Consider the following 12286-nt stretch of genomic DNA (forward strand, 5'->3'; position numbering starts at 1 on the left):
GCTAGTGTAGTCGGAATCCGAAAGTACAGTCAACGGCATAAATATATATACATTCCCAAAGTTCCAATAATATGAGTACGCTCTTACACCTTAGACATTAAAGTCGTGTTCACATATTTTTGAGCCATTTGTCTGGATCGATATTAAATATCGTCGAAGGCAAATTTTTTTTGCCTTCGACTGTACCTTATAAAAAAGTTTATTATGGTCCTTAACCTTAACCACAAATCTTTTTTTATATATTTAATTGTACTAAATTATGCATCCGGATAGGTGGGCTAGTATAGCCACCAAGTGGATGCCGCAAAATAAGCGCGGACGGAGATGGCGGGACGACTTAGACACCTTCACTAATAACTGGCCGGAAAAAGCTCAACAACGGGAGTCATGGAAATCAAGGGGAGAGGCCTTTGCCCAGCAGTGGGACACCAGGCTATTTAAAAAAAATGAATCAATATTACAAAGATATTGTTTTTGAGCGAATTATGTATGCTACTATATGAATTATGTAACTGTACTTATTTTTTGTAGGATCTACAAACAATCTAGATTAATTTTAGAGCAGCTGTAGCAAAGAGTGACATATTATTCTGTTATATTAATGATTCAATTTTTTTTTCATTTTTCACATCAAATACTACTGACATAAACTGCTTCTCTCATCTTATCTTATCTTATCCAATTTACCCAGATAGCTAAGTTCTAGCAGCTAGCAGTAGTCATAAAAGAACTAATCGGCTTGAATCATTTGAATTATTATAGAAATCGTATCCGCGGGACTTTATTGCGAGTTATATAAAGTGGGCATTAACTTCGAGCGGTTTATGACCGATCCAAACTTACAAAAACTCATACCTTAAAATCTTACTATTTCAAATTCAATCTTGCTACTGCCATTTACCGTTCAAATTTAGGGAAGGAAAGAATAATTTAGGATGTTCTCAAAGAGAGCGGTTGGATTATCATATTCGCTTATAACTAAGAAGGATTTTATAACTCGAGATACTTCTTTAATGGTACTGAATAATGTAGAAATGAAATTTAATATTTACTTGAACAGTTATGAACTTATATTTAATGAACGTGGCGAAATTATAAATATTAGAAGGATGCATTAGTGGCGTAGTATAATCACAATCAAAACAGATTAAAAAGGATGTTGGTTAAAGAAATAAAAAATAAAATAAAATGTAGGACACAAATATTAGAATGGTGACCCAATAATAAATGTATAACTTTATAAATTCAAAACAAAACCAGTTCACAAGAAAGAATTGTAAGATTCGAAGTAAACAGACCAATAGCAACCAAAAAAAACCTTATAAAAGCATTTTCGGCAGACGCTAATCGATCCAGCGATAGGAAAGTAGAAATAAAACTAGCAATAAGAGCATACTACTGACACGAAAACACTTGACAAGGACAAGACAAGGCCGATCCACAACACAGGCACTTGCAATAAACCCGCATCAATATAAAGGCTAACAGGCCAATATTTCCCGTGACGTCACAGCCAAACATGGCTCCCGTCAGATTCATGACGTCCCTGCTGCTAATAAATCGCATATTGAACGTATAAATCTGAACGATGTACAGCTTTTTTCGTATTTCAACGTGTGTCGAGCTACGTTTGACGCGTCACCAGATACAAGTGATGGATACGGTACGTTGCACATTTAGTTTTTACTACAAATTTATTTTTGTTTCAATGATTACGAAGGCGTTATCTACCGAAACCACCAGACCCTTTTTTGGAGTATAGAATTCTTGATTGTGAAATTTTACGATTGCAAACGTAATACAATTTTATGATATCATCAAAAAACTCATATTCAGTTTAGTCTTAAAATGTTGCCTTAATGTTTAAACTAGGTACTATATAATGGTTTTAAATATCAGCGGTAAAAAAATACAATGACACAATATTGGATTTGTTATTTTCAAATTTCCATTTCAGTTATAATGATTGTAGGTACTTTACGAAGATATAGCGGAACTGAGTACAGAAGTACTTTTAGATATTTAATTAGGTTTAGATTAAATTAGATTTAGATATTTAAATTAAAATATTATAGGTAATTCCAATGTTACTTCTTGATTGTTTATCACAAACCTTACATCACATACCCCGTTTCATAACCGACCATATTTCTAGCTGGTAGTCAGCCTATACCGGTCCCTGGTACCAACGTTAGCTTGAAAAGCTGGAATTTTTAACACCGTTGGGTTGAATAATCGCATAGTAAAACCGTGTTGAAAATGCAAAAACCTCCGCTCAGTCATAAAGAGTTGGCGAAAAATTATTTGGTAAATCAGAGGCCGTGGCTCGTTTACTTGACAAATCGCCTGCGGCCGGAGCCCTCTTTATAGGGGCCTATTTGTCTGCTGCACGGAGATTAAAAAGCAGTGCCTCTCGTAATTCCTGCTTTGCCATGTCCCCGCCGTTCGCGTAATTTAATTTTATTGTCCTCCCAAAGCTTAATTTAAATGTGTACGCGAATATTCGGGCATCCTTGTTTATTATTGAAATATATTCGTATTTGAATAACATCGTTTTTGTTTTCACGTCATTTGCTGCGACATTCCCTAGCTTGTTTATTGTTCCGGGCTAAATAGTTTTGCTGACTAGGTCATTTGTGGATTAAGTCGTTATTTAAATAACTTTGTAATGGCGTAAGTTAGTGCCTTATACAAGATGTTCTGTAAAGTTTTGAAATGACGGCGTATTTGCATGAGCGAAAATCAAGTAGTTTTAGAGGCAATCCATTAAATACGACGTGTAAGGAAAGTTGGTAAAGCGCAAACTAAAATCGAGATCCACTTCGCTTAATGAGGCCGAAAACTAAAGCGAAAACTTTCTAGTGGTTGCACGACTTTTCATTGCCGATTGCCTATTGCATGACAACAGTGCGATAAATCAGTCCTAACGATAATTTTACCTACATTTCGCCCAATATTTATCGTGGAAATTACAACCGAAGCGGAACGATAAACACTAACATACCAAACTTGTAAAATAGCAAATAAATATCTCAATCGAAAGCAAAAGAGTTATGTAGACATAACACGAACAGAGTCAAATATTTTCGTTGTGGTCCAAACTACTGTAATGGTTTTTGCCGCACGACAGCGGATTCTTTGCATGTTTAATGCTAATTATTCCTGTTACGTAATAATATTTGTTACGGTAGACAAAAAAAAAGTTTGGCGACACGAGGATTGCCAATTTAGGTCATGTGATTTACGTTTTATCAACTGATTGTTGAACTTTTCACGTAGTTCCCTTTCGATAGTGCAGCTTTCTTAATAAAAGAGTATTCATTCATGATATTTATGAGTGTAAGTGCTTGACTTAGTTAGTATTAGAATAAAGATCATTATTAAGTACTAAACAAATTTTACATTATTAAAGATACATATATGAATTAGATTTGTTTTATATTGAGCTTGGAGCGCTCAATAAATCTACTTTATTCTCTAATTTAATCATCAAAGATTACCATTGTATAGAACTAAGCATTGAATTAAATCTTTGATATTTCTTGGAACAACCGACTAATGTTCTAACAACACATTGTTTACAAAAGGTTAATGGTATAATGGTTTCTACAAACTCACTGAAATTACCTGCGTTTGTTCATGTAATCCTGTATTGTTTGAGATTCAATTTAAGGCTTGAAATTGAGCGTAGTAAATTTTTGCTATTACTTACAGGTTAATAGAAAAGCTGGTCCAAGAATAGAACTCTGAGGAACGCCTAAAGAAAATGAAGGAATAATTGTTTGAAAAGATAGCATGCATAATATTTTTAACCAAGAAAAGGATAAGAAAAACGGTCTATTCATGATCACCAACACGTTTAAGCTATTTTGTGAAGATTTACAAATGACAAAAAATAAAAGCTGGCGACGAATGACCAAAATAATAACTCATGTTTTTATATCCGCTAACTGCCATCAAATTTAAAATTATAATTTTTCATGGCTTTCTCCTCTTGTGGGTTTTGGCAGGAGGGATTTTGCCAATGACGACGTTTTATGACGTAAAACGCACGAAGAGAATGTTCGGTGTATAATTAATTTTGATTTTATAAAAGGAATTGTGTTGGGAACCTAGAACAAAAACATTTATTGTTATGGACATCACAGACAACACAGGACATTATTTACAGTTTATTAGAAAAATAGCGGGACAGGGGACAGTTTTGACAGTTAAGAAGCATGCCAACATAAGGAAAAAAATAAGAAATGAACAATAGATATAAGATCACAAGTAGCAGAAAGTGTAGAGCCGTTAAAGTTTTATATTATTTTCTTTATCATCATCATCATCATCATTACATGGATGTGTTTAAGAAGAATTCCAGTGATGGGATTAAAATTCAATTGAAATTCGTTTGTTTTTATCCGTCATATTAGAATAGAATAGAATAAGATTTTATTCGTAAGCACAAACAAACATTACATAATATAAAAGAAAACATAAAACAAGATTAAAGTGACAAGAAATGGCCTAATCTCAGCATGTTGCTGGTGACTTCTAGCGCTGATCTTCCGATAAGACCATCAGGTACCATCAGGTATCATTTTTTTTTTTTTTTTTACTAGCCCATTATGGTGTCCCACTGCTGGGCAAAGGCCTCTCCCCTTGTCTTCCACGACTCCCGATATAGTGCCTCCTCCGGCCAGTTGTTGAGAAAGGTGTCTAGGTCGTCCCGCCATCTCCGTCTGGGCCTGCCGGGTCCGCGCCCCTCTTCTGGCATCCATTTGGTGGCTATGCTAGCCCATCTGTCTGGATGCATGCGGCAGACGTGACCGGCCCAGTCCCATTTGAGCCTAGCAGTCTTCTCACCGACGTCAGCAATGCGGGTTTTTGCGCGCAGCGTGGTGTTCAGGTATCATATTGACATTTAAGTATATTTACAATGAAATATTTAAGAAAGAGAACAAGGTTCTAAAATCAACAAGCTCATACCTTATGGCAAAGAAGCGAACAGTTAAATGCATTCGACTCAGCAATCGCCTGACACCCGCGACTACAGATGCAGCCATAATTGCGAACCCAACATGCGATGCAGGCAAAAATGAAAATCATTGAAAAGTCCATTAGTGTTTTTTCTTTGGCTGAAAAGAAGTTTAAGTTTGTGAAGTGCAATTTTGTAGGTTTACTTTTTGGTTAGCTTACGTAGTTTTTGAGTTCATTGCCGGAGTGTTATTTTGGGTAAATATTTTGTTAGAAGTATTTTTAACTTCATGTTACCGTTATTGGGCTTACCGTGGGACTTAGTCAATCTGTGTAAGAATGTCCTATAATATTTATTTATTATTTATTTAAATCATTTTACGGTTTAGACTCACTTGTTTTAGTCACTCGCGCGACCGTAAAATGATTTAATGTTAGTATGACTCACAACAATTTAAATTCGATTATTATTTATTTATTATTTATTTATTTATTATTTATTTATTAATTATTAATTATTTATTTATTATTTATTTATTTATTATTTATTTATTTATTATTTATTTATTTATTTATTATTTATTTATTATTTATTTATTAATTATTTATTTATTATTTATTTATTATTTCTTTATTATTTATTTATTATTTATATATGTAGAAATATCATCTAAAAGAAAGGAACGCATCAACAACTTGAAAGAGTTAAACGTAAAACGAAAGTAACGTCGTATACAAATTAAACTTAATATTTCAATAATAAAAAACGAATAAGAAGAACATACGTAGTAAGAACGTACTCACAAAGAAGATTATAAGAAAGGTTTTTTTACAACATGACATAAAAATCAAGCAAAAAACCATAATTGTATAAAATAGAATTATAAAATCCTTGTTATATTGTTCGAATCTATCACTTAAAGCCAAGATTGTTAATCACTTTATAGTTGACACAATAATTAGAGAATTAAGTCATAATTAACCCAACACGACAGAGGAATAATCAAGTTATTGAACAACCTCTTACCCTATTAATTTCAGTTATCCAAAACCAACTTTAGATTCAAGGAACAGAGTTCAAATTTCAATGAAATATAAGCTTAGATACGAGGTACATATAGGTATAGTATATAGTAATGGATTCTTAGCATGTTCTTGCTTTCTAGCTTTACTTGTACATTTAAGGAAATGCGACACCGACATTGTAAAATATGTCTTAACACCTTGGTATAAGTAATATGTTTTTTTTTGCACAATGATGAATAATTTTAGTGATTTATTCCATGTTTCTTGACGGGACATTTTAATTTTTAGCTTTCTAAATTGATCGTCTTATTTTACCTTGAAATGTCTCATTGAAACTATGAAATATGGAGTTTAGGTTAAAACATTATTTACATACAAGATATATGTATACAGTGGTACTAAGTAAACGAAAATAATAACTAGCTTAAATCTAAAATAGGCCCTTGAGGCATGGTACCAAGGATGCTGGCGGCACTGGCGGATAAATAGTAGATTGTGTCACAAGGGAGCAAAATGATATATTTACGGCGAGGGCGTACAATTGATCCTAAACGAAATGAAGGATTCTAAAGTAGAATCCTGAGCGTAGTGAGGGATTCAAGTGTGTTACGCCCAAGATGGAAATAATTTTGCTACCATGTGACACATATTACTTTTCACATCACCTATGATGTAATTATAATGTTCAAAAATATTATTTAAACTAAAAATATAATGCGCAAAAAAATGTAAAAATAGTGTACTAGAACAGAAAAGTGTTACTTTGGTCCCTCCTAGGAGGGAAGAAAAGTACCACTTTGATTCCTCCTAGCAGGAAAGAAAAAGCCCTTTTTCGAATTGGTGATGTGAAAACTATATGGTAAAGAACGAATAAAGGGTTAATAGGTTGGGTCATCTACATTTTATAGTATCCGTAACGGCCTGAACTTTAAGATACGTCAAACATTTGCTAAAATGTCAGTGTCAAAAGTGACGTTTTTGTTTGACGAAACGTCACTTTTTTACTGACATATCCGATCCATCAACCAGGCCGTAACTCGTTCGCGTCTTTCCTCTAGACATCGCATAACAAAATCTAAAGCTAATTTGTACGATGCAACGTTACAGACGAGATACATTTTTTCGGTACTTGAAAATGAAATAAGAATATATTTTAACGGTAACTTCTATTGTATTATCCACAGAAGTACCTTTTTTACAAGCTTTTATTTAACTTGCAATGTACCTATGTATGTGTGTATTTTGCAATGTTAGTATTAGGAGTTTCGTAGCGTTTAGTAGCGTGTCTACGATAACTGCTACGCACACGTAGCAAACGAATAACCGATTACATAAATCTACGAGGCGTAGCAGTCAAATGGTGATTGCGTAGCGTGGACAGTCCTGGACCCTGATTCAGCAACAACTTGTTGTGATTTTGATCTTATTTTGATACGACCTTAAAGATAGAAATTAATCAATCAATCAATCGTTTTTTGATAAAAAGCGTTACACGTCATTAAACATTTTCTCTTTAGCACACTTTACATACCATAGCAGTGGGGAGACACTCCTCCTTTTGAGCAAATTTGGCTCCGTTCGGCTCAGCATTGCTCCGAGCAATTATTAGGGTTGGCACAACTTGACGTCCCTTTGCGTGTACGACCGCAGATAAGAAAATGACCTAAATTTTGACAACCCTAAATAGCCGAAAGTGATAGTACCATACATAAGAAAAGGACAGCATGATTTGTCCCTAAATCGCTGTGAAACTTCGGGTTTGTAGGAAGTACTATTACTTATTCTGTAGTACTTCGGTAGTACTATTCGGTAGTACTATTACTTATTCTGTGACCATAGCTTACGCTGATTTGTACATGCAAAATTAATTAAGAGTGGTGTGTGATATGCGCGCCTATAACTAAAATCATCGTTGAGGTCATGTCAAAATAAGTTCTGAACAAATTGTTAAACAAAAATATAACAAGTTGTTGAATTAGAATCATCCTCCTGAAGGCTTATTCGGATTGTAATAACTGGTTGTGAATTTGATCTGGATTTGTCATTATTTAACCAGAAAGTGACACTGGTTGAACAAATGTCATTATTAACAGCTGACAAATCATGTCCATAGCAAATTTCTTCATCAATTTCCTCTCACATATTTTTTTATTCATAGGTTACTCCTTGCTTTTCCGTCTGCGCCATCATTATCCATTCAAACCATAAGCACCAGATCATAAATCTCTCCTTAAACACCTCACGACCTTATCCCGCGACATTTTACTATAAAATTGCTTCCAAACTTCTATTTTATCATATCCATAGCAAATTTCTTCATCAATTTCCTCTCACATATTTTTTTATTCATAGGTTACTCCTTGCTTTTCCGTCTGCGCCATCATTATCCAAACCACCAGTACCAGATCATAAATCTCTTCTTAAACACCTCACGACCTTATCCCGCGACATTTTACTATAAAATTGCTTCCAAACTTCTATTTTATTCTAAACGTACATATGTTATTAATTTTCCGGATTTCCTTCGGGAGGAGAGTTTTACGCGGGAACGAATCGCGGCCAGCGAGGAATATTTAAGTGGGCTGTGATAAATATGGTCACTGGGTTGAAACGTTGACTTTCCTTTTTTTAGGGTTCCGTACCCAAAGGGTAAAAACGGGACCCTGTTACTAAGACTCCGCTATCTGTATGTCTGTCTGTTTGTCTGTCCGTCTGTCACCAGGCTGTATCTCATGAACCGTGATAGCTAGACAGTTGAAATTTTCATAAATACTAAAAACAGAATAAAATTAATATTTAAGTAGGGCTCCCATACAACAAACGTGATTTTGTTGCCGTTTTTTGCGTAATGGTACGGAACCCTTAGTGCGCGAGTCCGACTAGCAATTGCTTTCTTGAAAATTTTTGGTCTTACTAGCCGATGAGTGTTTTAGTAACTCAAGTACAAATCGTAACGTAACATCATCGAAATATAACTATCGTGAGACATATTTCAAAATATTTAGATCAGTACGGTTTCACTCACTATTATTTTAAGTCGCTTTTGGCGACATGTTTCGGATTCTTCGGGAATCCTTCCTCAGGCACGAGTGTCCGCGGCGGTTGTACGTCGTGGCTGTATGTCGCTAAAAGCGACTAAATATAATAGCTAATGAAACCGTACTAATCTAAATATTTTGTAACGTAAAATCTAAATAAAATTCGAAATTCAAAACCCAGCAGTGATTGAGACGTTCACGGTTATAATTAGATCAAATACTTTATTAATTATGTTTAATCGAGGTATTTACGTTTATGTTTCTCAAGAAATTGTCATCGAAAAATGATGTAATTAGAGGGATGTTCTAACTAAATCACAACAGAACTGATCGGTCAATTCGAACAACGAGATAATGACTAGATACTTACTAGAGAGAACGACGCGAGATCTTATAGTTACGTTATAGTTTAGTTCTCAACTACCTATAGTTATCTCTTGCAGCTCGATTCGAGAAACCAATTGTCATTTCCCGCTACAATCCTTTAGATATCCATTGGATGTCTAAGTAATATCTTAATCAAATCTTGAAGAAATCGTTCAAGAGGACATCCGGAATTTGACATGACTTTCTTAAATTTCTCATTATCGTTTCTGATTCATATCCAAATCCAATGTCCAAACCCAAAATTTTTATTGGCATATAAATATTGTGATTATATATGTTATATAACTTCATAATAATAGAAGGAAGAATAGAAAAAAGGAGAGGCAGAGGAAGACCGAGACGTGCGTTTTTGGACCAAGCCAAAGAGAAAATCAACGTAGTGACGTATCAGGAGCTCAAAACAGTGGCAGAAAGAAGAACGGAGTGGCGGTTACTCCACCGACAAGAGCCAGGCTCTTAAGAGTTATGATGATGATGATAAAATAAAACTATGAAAACGAATTATATCGCGTATATTGAATTTATAATACATCCCGACGTTTCGAACCCTTTACAGCGTTCGTGGTCAACGGGTGACTCACCCGTATGTGTCACCCGTTGACCACGAACGCTGTAAAGGGTTCGAAACGTCGGGATGTATTATAAATTCTATATACGCGATATAATCCGTTTTCATAGTTTTATTTCATGAGTAACTATCGCGGTAACCGAAGATAAACCGAATATCATGAAATACGAAAACTTCATTGATTAAAAAAAACTCAAAAACTCGTAAATTCATTCATTTCTCCTTAATCTACAAATTCGATCTTCCAAACAACTGAATATCGAACATCGAAAACAAAACACTGAACCATATTTCACAATTCTAATATACAAAACATCTCGAAACGTCAATTTGACACAGCGTAGATAACGAGCAGAGCTTCATCTCGAGTGTCGCTATCGGAATTAAAAAGGCAAATCGGTTGATATCGATCCGCTGTCAATTAACAGTTGTATGTGCTGGTTGATAGTTGAACTGAGGTTTTAAGGTTCCGTACCCAAAGGATAAAAACGGGACCGTAAGACTCCACTGTCCGTCCGTCTGTCTGCCCGTCTGTCCGTTTGTTCGTCTGTCTGTCTGTCTGTCTATCACCAGGCTGTATCTCATGAACCGTGATAGCTGAAATTTTCACAGATGATGTATTTCTGTTGCCGCTATAACAACAAATACTAAAAGCAAAATAAAATAAATATTTAAGTGGGGCTCCCATACAACATACGTGTTTTTTTGCCGTTTTTTGCGTAATGGTACGGAACCCTTCGTGTGCAAGTTCGACTCGCACTTGGCCGGTATTTTAGAGATACAAAGATTTGAGTAATATCGAGTTATTTTTATGTTAGGGGGCGTAAAGCCCGAATATTAGACAGAGACAAAAAATACACCGAGCTGCGCGAAACTTGCAACGGAGAAAATAGTCATCGCACGGGCTTACCTTCTATATCCAATAATCAGAATACTTACTTCTGGTAAAATAAAATATATAGGGCATTTTCTATGAAAAGGGACCTTATTGTCGATGGCGCTTACGCCGCACAGCGTCGCGCGGCATTGTATTTATATAGGAGCATCGTTTATAAGTAATGGCGTAAGCGCCATCGACAATAAGGTCCCTTTTTATAGAAAATACCACATATGTATAATTATATCACTATAATTATGTTATAATAAAATTATACTGTTAAGGCGTCGTTCGGATTCAGACTGCACCAGCATTACTGATGCAGTATTGCGGCGCGACATTACTGCTGACTGCATTGCTGCCGCAAATGTCAAAAATCCGGGCAGCAACATCAATTTAGTAATTTGTGGCAGTAATGCTGGTGCAGTCTGAATCCGAACGTTGCCTTTATGCAGGGTAACTGATATTTAACTGAAAACATGACTGTTTACGTGACATATTTCTATCGAACCTTTTTTTTTACAAAGACCTGATAATTATAATCGTAATAAAGTATAACTACCCGCACTTAACAACGTTGCACAAGCTATAACTGTACCAAAGAGGATATAATAGGATAGAGCGGTACTGTCATAGTAAATTTTGTAACCACAGTAAATTCCTTTTTGTGTAATATATTATATGTTTATCCTATTAATTTTGTATGTATTTATATCCTTTATCTTTCTGGTACCTTGTTGTACATTTTGCTACATTTGTCACCCTCTTTTCACTTTCTCCTCTCATCTACTCAAAGGTTAACTGGAAGAGATCCCTCAAAGGGATAAGTTCGCCTTTGTACATCTTATTATTTGTACCATGTAATTTTGAATGTGTATATTTGTATAATAAAGAGTTTACTACTACTACTACTAAATTCACTGCCATCTGTCGACACACTTTAAAACTAAAAATGAAGATTTAGAAAATTACGATAAAATGTATTAAAATATGGATATATGATTTTTTTTATTTGCATTAATTATTTTTATGATTATGACCCATGTTCTTTCACTGATATGCGTTAAAATTGTTAAATAACAAACAAAACCGTCAACGCCCTCTATACGAGAGTAGGCCAAAGGTAGTGGCGCCATCTGATCGAGAATCAAATTTTCGTGATTTTCGAGGCACGTTTTTTCCTTAGACTGTATCCATCTATTACGGAGTTATATCTATCTTTGAACTGTATACACTTACATATAGGACAAATCTTGGGTTCTCAAACGGAAGCCACACAATTGCTAATAGAAACCAATCTAACGTACAGACGGACGGTGTACATAAATCAAGCTGGCCAAATAACCCAAATCTATAGGCCGACAGGAACAAACAGCACCGGGCAATTCGCCCTACGAGTTATGGGTAGGTTGATTCCTAAAGGTACCG

At 35.0% G+C, this 12286-nt stretch overlaps 2 protein-coding genes across 4 annotated transcripts in view; both read right to left on the bottom strand.

Moving 5' to 3' along the window:
- LOC134745942 (UDP-xylose and UDP-N-acetylglucosamine transporter) overlaps positions 1 to 12286 on the bottom strand; it is a 486381-nt gene that overhangs the window by 385711 nt on the left and 88384 nt on the right. The window lies entirely within an intron of this gene.
- The window catches only part of LOC134745923 (calmodulin-binding transcription activator 2), a 270209-nt gene that overhangs the window by 60175 nt on the left and 197748 nt on the right, over positions 1 to 12286 (bottom strand). The window lies entirely within an intron of this gene.

Source organism: Cydia strobilella, chromosome 12 (assembly GCF_947568885.1).
Source record: "Cydia strobilella chromosome 12, ilCydStro3.1, whole genome shotgun sequence".
Lineage (NCBI taxonomy): Eukaryota > Metazoa > Arthropoda > Insecta > Lepidoptera > Tortricidae > Cydia > Cydia strobilella.